Source organism: Meles meles, unplaced genomic scaffold (genome assembly GCF_922984935.1).
Source record: "Meles meles unplaced genomic scaffold, mMelMel3.1 paternal haplotype, whole genome shotgun sequence".
NCBI lineage: Eukaryota > Metazoa > Chordata > Mammalia > Carnivora > Mustelidae > Meles > Meles meles.
In genome coordinates, this window is record NW_025721601.1 from 1,957,814 (window position 1) to 1,968,275 (window position 10,462).

The following is a 10,462-nucleotide window of genomic DNA, read 5'->3' on the forward strand; positions in this document are numbered from 1 at the left end:
ATCTGTTAGCAAAGAGATGACTGAATGGATGGTTTATTGTCTGTCTCAGGGTTTTAATGGGTAATTGTTACAGTAGGTTTCAGAGTCTTTGGTAACCTGAAGCTTTGAAGTTTTGCTTGGATGACAAATGGAGTGAAGTGCTTGGGCGCTGGTTGCTGGAACTAGGTTTGTGTTTTTGAGATCTGTTGGTAAACATGTTTTGTGCTCAGCTGCTATTGCAACAGTTCATAATTGGTTAATATTTAGTCTTCACTAGAGATTGAGTTGTTTCTAAGAAAGTGTAAATGGCATTCTTTGCCCACCCAGAATTGTAAATGAGATCTCTTTGACTCATAAGGCTTTTCCCTGATATGCTAAGTTACTCAGGAAGTACTGCTAAATCAATGATAAACCTTGGGTTACATTTAGGTAAATGCTGTAACTACTCCAGAGGTTCTAGACATTTTCTAAAGTTTTAATGCTTTGATAATGATCATCATTTGATATTTAACCATGTTAAATATTTAACAGTGTTTTGTTATTTGTAATTGTTTTAATTCTCTTGTATGATGAATTCCGCCTTAAAGGAAATTTAAATGGTAAGATTTCAGAACAAATAAGGTTCTTTGATATGTTGAAATCCTGGAACTGCATTTCCAGAAGTAAAAGATGCACTAGCACTAAACCAGAATTTGTACTGTGACTCAAGATAAGAATGAGTCTCCAGGAGCTTTCCTAGAAAGGCTTATTGAAGCCTATAAAATGTATAGCCCAATCGATGAGGACATCGCTTCCAATGATGAAGAGGCAAGGATGACAAGGATGACAACCCTGATGATACAGACCCTGATCTTCTAGGTATCCTACAATAAGCACCCATAGATATTCATTGCAGTCACGGATTTCCTGAAGTCCATTGTCATGTTCCATCATTCTTCCCTCTCTCCTTTGCTTCGCTTCTTTCTTTGCCAGTACTTGTATTCCAGGTACCTCGTTGAATCCTCTGGTTCTGCCAGCTTCCTGATTTTTGAATCCAGCCTGCTAACAAATCTTTGCATAAGGGCCTCTTCATTTTACTTAATTTTGTTATCACCTTTTCTCTGTGGCCAGAGACTCCCTGAATCCTTCTAGGTTTTTTGATCCAGAGTGAGTATCCTGGATGCTGTTTAAACCCTCCACCTGGCATGTGACATGTACAGGTTTCACTTCGATTTCTTAGCCATGACCAGTTCCTGTTCTTTTGCCCTGGCATCAGTGGATTCTTCCATCATTGCCTTAGTTCAGGTCTCTGTATTCTTCTCTGTATTTGAAATGCACCTTCTGTTTTCTACCCCGAGAGTAATTTCTTTAGGATGAAGATGTCATGGAGTGCCACTGGCTGACCCTTGATGGAGTCTCTGGTATATGTTGCATGCCCACTGGGTTGGGTTCGGGCTGTCCACTCTTTTCTGGGCCAGTCCTCTGCATAGGCACTTGTTGCCTGCCGTTCAGAATGTTTGGTGTCTGGCCCGCATATGGTGAGGTTTAGCTTGGTCGGCTCTGGTGTGCCTATGAAATGAGACGTGCAAACCACTCAACCTTACGAAGGCCTGCTGCATGCTGTGGTCAAGAGAGAGGATGTGGGCAGGGCTTTCTTCTAGAATCCAATGGAGGGTCTGTTCTCCTGGTACTAAGCAACATGGCCTGAGGAATTTAGTCCCAACAGGTTTCCAGGGTTGGGACTACGTGATTGCAGGTTATGCAGTTATTGTGTGGACCGTCCCGTCTGTGGCCACAGCTCTGGCTTTATGCTGATGGTGGTAGAGTCCCATGATTCTTTTGCCCCCATCGAGGCATCTACATAAACAGTGCCTATCACGGAACCCAGCAAGATATAATAATCATACCACTGTACCAAAAAATATTATTTCTGATCATGATTTCCAGGCTGTCTGCAACCGGTTTCTTCCTGGTGTGTTCTGCAGAAGACACAGTGTTCTCTGGAGTCTATGTCTGTCAAGCATGCTGATATGAGATACCCGGGCCTCAAGGCCCTTTGGTTGCAAGTTCTTGTGCCATCCAGAGGGTCTCCATTTCTACAACAACAGCTATGGGTCAGCATCCAACTTGTGGGTTAGCAGTGTGCTCCTCTCTCCTGCGCCTATGTCTTTGGCCATGGCTCCCTGCCCTCCTAAGCACCAACCGTCCAGTTCTCCCCGAAGACATGTCTATATCTTTCTCCCATGGTCTCTGCGACTTCTTCTCTCTTTTGCTGTTGAGTCTGATTTCAAGGCTTCAGGTTCATTCATGCCATGGTTCCATTGATGTTTCATCTTCCTGTTGTGCTGATGGCTGAAGACTAGCCTGGAACTCCCAGACAATTCTGTAATCTCCCTGTCCTCCCAATGCACCACAGAATCTTACCCACGCATAAGAAGAACTAATCTTGAAACTTGCCACATGTGGCAGAGGGGGGGGGGGCATTGGGCTGTGGCACAACTGTCAGTCACAGAAAGACAAATAACATACGATTTCACTCACTCATGGAAGGAAAGGAACATGTGAAAAAGCAAGAAAAAGGGATATAGAATGAGACTCTAACCGGGCACACAAAATTTGATGTTTGTCCGATGGCATGTTAGGGAGAGTCTGTGTTTCTAAAAGAGGATTAAATGGGACATTCATTGCAGGAAATGTGGCCGAACAAGATGGAACATGAGTTTCAATATGTTTGAAGGTAAATTGTGATCCAAAGAATAGCAGCTTCATATTTTTTTTTAAAATATCAATCTAAACGTTTTGTGAAACACACCCTCCCTCCAAGCTCCCCTCACACACACACTTAAAAGAGTCCCACAGAATTTAGGGAGCAAGTTAGGAGTAGCTCTCATGGAAACAAACCTCAGAGAAAATACCTTAAGGAAAAAAAACGTATCAACGTCAGAAACCGACAAACCCAGAAATGTTAACTTCTTATGTATCAAGAATTAATTAAATCATTCAGGACTAAACTCTCCTAACAGCTTAACCTAAAAGTCCCCTACACACAAGTGTGCCAGCAAATCCAATACCTGAGAGAAAAGGATAAATTCCTAGACACATACCCAGTACCAAATCTAGGTCACGAACATACACATCTGACGGCTCAGATAATAACGAAAGTGTTTGAAACATTCCTCAAACACCTCCCAACACCCAAAAAGCCAGGCCAAACCAATTTGCTGGTCAACACTCTGAGACATTTAAGGAAGACAATGCCAGTTCTTCTCATATATTCCCGAAATGTAGGAAGAGGGAAGAATCTAATTTGCAATGCCCAAAGACCCAATTCAGATAAGGACCTCATATGAAACCAATTACATACCATTTTCATCAGTAAGATAATAAAACTATACTTCATTTCTTTCCTCTTTCTTTCTTCATCTACATGGGAAATGGCCTGTTTTTCTTTCTTTTCAATATTTTTTCTTTTGTTCTGGAAGCCAAACTTTCATTCCTCATACTTTTGTGAGATAGTGTTCCCTGATTCTTTAATTGCATATACCACCGAGTACTCATCAACTGCATATATGCCACACCACCTCCATACCGTTAATCAGTTCCCTCATTCCTGGCACGTCTCATCATTCTGCAACCCACAGCTTGGTTCCCAGTGTCCTGAGTCTCTCCTAGTTTGTCTCCCTGTCTGACTTCTTCTCTTTCCATTTTCCCCTGTTTATACACGTGTCCATGGTACGCCTCATGGGGCACTTATGAGTGAAGCCATATGATATTTCCCTTGGACTACTTCCGATTTCATTCAGAATAACCGAGCCCTGTGTCACTCATATCAAGAAGATTATTGGGACTTCAGTGCAGGACTCTGCCTGCCAACCCAAAGGAAACTCTGCACGTCATATTTGCAGAAACCCTCCAGATAGGGAGACACCTGCATTGGCCCTGAGCCCACCCCAAACTCGCTGGCCACCTTGGAAAAAAAGACGCATTTGCACACATGTCAGAGTCATCGCCACATTCTAAGGTCTCCCTGGAAACTGGCCAGCATTGTGACCCATCAGAATGAGGCTCGCTGTCACCTCATCCCCCAGGGCACTTTCCCCCAGAGCCACCAGATCAAACGGCCTTGTTCCTGGACTGGAAGACAAAGCAGAGCTGTGCTTTACAGGCATCCATGTGCTGACTTCTGCTGTGGTGTCTTTCCATATGGAGGAACCTGGTGCCACCTAAACGGACAGCCCCTGTCCCACAGATGGAAAGCTTGCTGTTCGGAGCAACTCACAAGTCCCAACCTGTGAAGGACTACAAGGCCTCATGAGGCCAACCCTCCATTCATTGCAATCATGGGTAGAAACTCCAGCATGAACGAACATCTGCCATGTGCTCTGACTCACGTGCTGGAGATCTCGAGCCAGACGCTGCATATTGGAAATGCCATGTGCTCAGCCCTGAACAGAACCGGGTATTGTGCGTTCAGAATACCGTCTTCACCCTTCTGGCCCGCCAGCCCTCTAGATTGTTCATTCGGGAGCCACAACGCAGTTGTCTGCCTGCCCTCCAGAAAGAAGAAGGGCCCTAGGTGTCTGCACAGAATCCCCACTTGAGGATCAACCTGCACGGACCTCGACGGCACCCCAATGTCCTATGCAGCCCTATGCACTAGTGCTCTGTCTGACACAGCCTGAGTCCCAACCTCCCATCAGTCCCCCAGATAGCGGGCCCTGTATCCTGCACTTGGGTATGTGCCAAGACCAGATACTGTCATCTCTACCCAACCAGGGTATTCAGGCGTCTTTGTCCAGACCATAGCTCAAATCCTGGCCTATGGGGGAATCTCAAGCATAAAAGAGCACTCCTTCTTCCCTAGGACGGGAAAAGCTTCCTGTGGGGATGGAGGTCTTCTGCATGGCCAATGAGAATACGCCCCCCCAGGAGGGCTGCCCTGGCAACAAAAAGGCATTCTGACCCTCAGCCTGAACCTGCTTTCAATCCAGCCCCCTCGCTAGCTGGACCAGTAGCCTGCATGTCGGGCCTCACATGCCCCTAGGCCCAAGTCCTAACCCTCGGTCAGGTCCTCCAAGCGCCCAGACCCAGAAGCCGACTCCGAATCTCTGCTATGGCGGAACCCATGAGATAGAACACAGCACTGTCCCTTCCTCCCAAAAGACAACAACACCTAGGGAGCCACGAAGAAACCTCACAGAGGCAGAATCTCCCATGTCCCCATGAGACTACCACTTCATTCCATGGCCAACCAAGACACAAAACCCAGACAGAAAAGTCTGCACTCCCGCCTCCCCGTCCAACTCATTTCAGATCCAGTGGCACTGCCCTCATGGACGGCAGATCGGGCCTCCCATCACCTCGCCCCTAAACCTATCCCGAGTTTGTGTTTATAGACTTTCATACCCAATTCCCTGGCTGACAGGCCCTCCAGAATGGGGCCTCTGGAGCCGCAGTGCAGGACTCTGCATGCCCACCCAAAGGAAACTCTGCCCATCACATATGCAAAAACCCTCCAGATTGGGAGACAGCTGCAATGCCCCTGAGCCAACCTCAAATTCGTAGGCCACCTTGGAAAAAAGTCACATCTGACACCAGCCAGACACCTACCTCCAGGGAGACACCCAGGTCAATGGCCCTGAGTCAGAAGATGGAACCAGAAATATCCCTAGGACCTCAACAGACCCTTAGCAGTTGTTTGCAGGCATCTGTCTCCAGAGGCAAACTCTTGAATACCTACATATGGTCCAACACTTGTTCACTGAGCCACAAAAGAGAACACCTCCTGTCCCCAGAAGGCAACCTTGCTCTTGGGAGCTGTGTCCAACCCTCAGGGGAAGAGAATCCTGCATGGGGCCTGAGCCCCCACCACATTCTAAGGTCTCCCTGGACACAATCCAGCATTGTGACCCATCAGAATGAGGCTCCTTATCACCTCAGAACTCTGGGAACTTTGCCCAGAGCCACCAGATCTAAAGGGCCTTGTCCTGGCCTGGAAGGGTAAGCAGAGCTGGGCTCTCCAGACATCTATGCAGTGAGTTCTGCTATGGTGTCTTTGAACGTGGGGGACCCAGGTGCCATCAAAACGGCCCTCCCTGTCCCATAGAAGGAAAGCTTGCTGTTCAGAGCAGCCCAAAAGCCCCAGTCTGGGCAGACCTCCATGGCCTCTTGAAGTCACCTCTCCACTCATGGGCCATCATGGACACAAACTCCAGCTTGAACGACAATCTGACACGTTCCCTGACTCAGGTGCTGGAGATCTCCAGTCAGACGCTGCACACTGAAAATGCCATGTACTGGGCACTGAACTAACGGGCTTTTTGTTCATTCAGAATTTCGTCCACACGTTCTTGGTCCGCCAGCCTTCCAGATTTTTCATTCAGGAGCCACAACGCAGTCTTCTGCCCGCCTTACAGAAAGAAGAAGGTCCCTAAGGGGTCTGCCCAGTATCCGCTCATGAGGATCAAAGTGCACAGACTTCAACAGCACCCCAATATACGAGGCCTCCTTGTGCACTAGTGCTCCGTCTGACACAGCCTGAATCTCACCTCCCATCAGCCCACAAGGTAGCGGGCCCCATATCCTGCAGGTGGGATCTGCCATGGCCAGAGACTGTCATCTCTACCCAACCTGGATATTCAGGGGTTTGTGCCCAGCCCATAGCTCAAATCCCAGCCTATGGGGAAACCTTAAGCATAAAAGAGCACTCCTCCTTCCCCAGGATGGGAAAAGCTTGCTGTGGTGATGGTGTCTATCCCTCAGAGTGGGAGACAGTGGCATGGCCCATGAGACAACGCCCACAAGGAAGGCTGCCCTGGACACAAACAGGAATTGTGACCAAGAGCCTGAGCCCGCCTTCAAACCAGTCCCCACGTTAGCTGGACCAGGAGCCCGCAATTCAGACCTGGCATGCCCCTAGGACGAAATCCTCACCGTCGATCTGGTGTTGCAAGCTCCAGATGCCGACTCTGTTATCTCTGCTATGGCGGGACCCATGAGACAGAAAACAGCACTTTTCCCTTTCCCCCCGAAAGACACCAAACCCTTGGGAGCCGGGCAGAATCCTCACAGAGGCGGAATCTCCCATGGCCCCATGAGGGTACAGCTATATTCCATGGCCAACCAAGACACACAATCCAGACTGAAATGTCTGCTTCCACCTCCCCACCACCTCATTTCATATACCGTGGCAACACCCTCACGGTCTGCAGATCGGGCCTGCTGTCACCTCACTCCTAAGCCTATCCCGAATTTGTGTTTGCAGACTTTTGTCCCCAAAGCCCTGGCCGACAGGTCCTCCCGGATGGGGCCTCTGGAGCCAAAGCAAAGGACTCTAACTGCCCACTTGAAGGAATCTCTGCCCGTCCACATTTGCACAAACCATCCAGATTGGGAGACACCTGCATGCCTCTAAGCCCACCCCAAATTCATTGGCCTCCTTGGAAAAAACAGCATTCGGGCCCATGACAGACACCTACTTCTAGGCAGACACCCAAGTCCATGACCCTGACTCAGAAGATAGAAACTGAAATACCGCTAGGACCTCAATGGAACCATAGCATAGGTTTGCACATATCTGCCTCCAGAGGCAAACTCTGGAATTCCTACTAATGGTCCAACACTTGATCCCTGAGCCACAAAACAGAACACCTCCTGTCCCCAGAAGGCAACCTGGCTCTTGGAAGCTGCATCCAACTCTCAGGGGAGGAGAATCCTGCATGTCTCAAGAGCCCCGCCATATTCTAAGGTCACCCTGGACACAAGACTTCCTTGTGACCCACCAGAATGAGTCTCCCAGACACCGAAGCCCCCCGGGCACTTTGCCCCAGAGCCACCAGATCAAAACGGCCTTGGTCCTGGCCTGGAAGGCTAAGCGGAGCTAGGTTTTCCAGGCATCTATGCGTGACTTCTGCTGTAAGGGCCTGGTTGGCCAGAGGGAGTCATTTTGTGTTTATGTAGTGAACTTAGATTGACACCACCCCTCCCAGAGGAACTTACTTGCAAAGCCAAGGTACAAGGGTGGGTCAGGCCAGGTGAAGACATCCAATCAGTGGGGAGCGCATATATCTACTAGGACAAATTGAAATTCAATTGGCCTCCTCTGTGTTACCTAGCAGTTTGTGTGTGTGTGTGTGTGTGTGTGTGTGTGTGTGTGTGTGTGTCAGACCTAGCATGCCTCTGCAGTTTTTTCTGTGTATTGCAATCCCATTGGCCACATGTGTGTGGGCCGTGCTCAAGCACCTCTATAAAAGCTGGTCTGTGAGGCTGCAGGGGGAGATAGCAGGAGGAGTCTGGGTAGCCGGTACGGGAGCCGTAGGGAGCAGCCTCATCATCCTCGCCGGGAGAGGGAGCAGCAGCAGCAGCAGCGCCACCGCGAGCGACCTCACCGCCTCGAGCTGATCAGGATCAGGATCAGTGGCACCAGCAGTGCCGCTGGGAGTGGCCTCGCTGCCTCAAGCAGCAGCAACAGCAGAGCTGCCAGGAGTGGCTTTGACAGGAGCAACATCTGCCCCGGCACCATCGCCATCGGGAGCGGGATCAGCAACACCAGCAATTCTGCTGGGAGTGGCCTCGCCAATTTGAGTAGCAGCAGCAGCAGCAGCAGCAGCAGCAGCAGCAGCAGCAGCAGCATGCCGTGAGTGGCTTTGACAGGAGCAGCATTTGCAGCGGCCTCGCAGGAGCAGTTTGACAGGCGCTGCCTCACAAGGAGAAGCCTGTGGTGCAGTGAGGGTGGGACAGGGAGCCTCCAGGAGGGACCCCAGGGCAGGGAGGCGGTGGCCCCCAGCAAGGCTCGGGCACCTACCGGTCAGTTTGGTTTCTAATGCATGGGGCTCAGGCACCTACCAGTCAGTATGGTTTCTAATGCATGGGGCTCAGGCACCTAAAGTCAGTTTGATTTCTAATGAAAGGGGCTCATGCACCTACCGATCAGTTTCATTTCTGATGCATGGCAGGAAATAAAGCTTTGCTTGATTTTCACTTTGCGTCAGTCTTGTTCCTTTGATCATGGAACCTAACATTGCGGGCTCATCCAGGATCAAACGACGAGAACTGAGCCAGCATCGGAATTTCTGGAAAAAGCTTCTATTGAGATCTTGTCTGTCTTTCTGGTTGCGGACCTGCATGGTATATCCCACTGGGGAGAAGCTGGATGCCACCATGCTCCCCAGAGCTGGAGTGGATGAGGAGATGCCCCATTCCTCTGCTGGTAGATCAACAGGGGGTTCAAGCCCCCCTGGGCAGTTGCAATTTCGAGTTCCCCTAGGTGTATGGGTGGTTCGAGTCCCCCTAGATGTACAGGGGGTTCAAGTCCCCCTAGATGGTCAGGGGGTTGGAGCCCCCTTAGGAGTACAGGGGGTTGGAGTCCCCGTGGGCTCTCAGGGGGTTCAAGAACCCCTAGACGGTCGGGGGTAAAGAAAGCCCCCACCAGTGTCAGGTTCTGGGTAAGAATCATTGGGCCTGCAGTTGTATTTGCCTGGTTATTTTTTTAAGATCTTATTTATTTATTTGACAGAGAGAGAGAGATCACAAGTAGGCAGAGAGGCAGGCAGAGAGAGAGGAGGAAGCAGGCTCCCCTTGGAGCAGAGAGCCCGACGCGGGGCTCGATCCCAGGACCCTGAGATCATGACCTGAGCTGAAGGCAGCGGCTTAATCCACTGAGCCACCCAGGCGCCCCTGCCTGGTTATTTTTTGTTTGTTGTGTGGTTTGTTGTGTTTGCAGGGGACAAAGAAAGTGCCCCCAGCAGCAGGCTCCGGATGGGGATCGCTGGGCCTGTGGTTGTCTCTGCCTTGTTTTTTTATTATCTGTTTTTCATTTCTTGTATTTGGAGGAATAGGACAAGCAGGGAGTAAGGGACCTGTGACACCCCTAGGTCTTGTTCTCGAACATTTCAAGGATTTCCAAGGTAAAGCCACTCAGTCAGGTGACAAGATTGACCCAGGAAAACTAAAAACACACTGTCAAATAGAGTAGCCCACTTTCTCTACAGGGTGGCCGCCGGAAAGAACATTTGCCTGGCTCATATCTATTCTACCGTGAGTAATGTCTTCCATCTCCATCAAGACAAAATACCGTACATTGTGGCCTGGCGATGTCTGATAGAAGAGCCACCGCCATGGCTCAAGTCCCACCTTCACCCTGCCTCTAAGGCAGATGAGAGCACCAACACCAGAACAGACAATAGAAGGGGAACCAGGGAAGAAGACTGTCCTACCTCCACTGGATGTGGAGGATGTGGAATTCCTCCCCACTTTATCTGTCCTCTAAATCTGACTCTTGGTCTCAAGATGCCTTTACCAGTCCATCTCATACGTGGGCAGGATCTACCTATGGTACCACCAAGCATAGAGACAGCCCTGATCCTTCCCCTTTCCTCTATCACACTCATCTTCCCTTTACCTCACCTGTACTGTCTGCGCCAATGCTGCCTCTATGTGAAGTTGCTCTAGCAGATGGGAGAGGGCACCCCCACCTAAGCTATATCCCTTTCTCCTCTTCTGACAT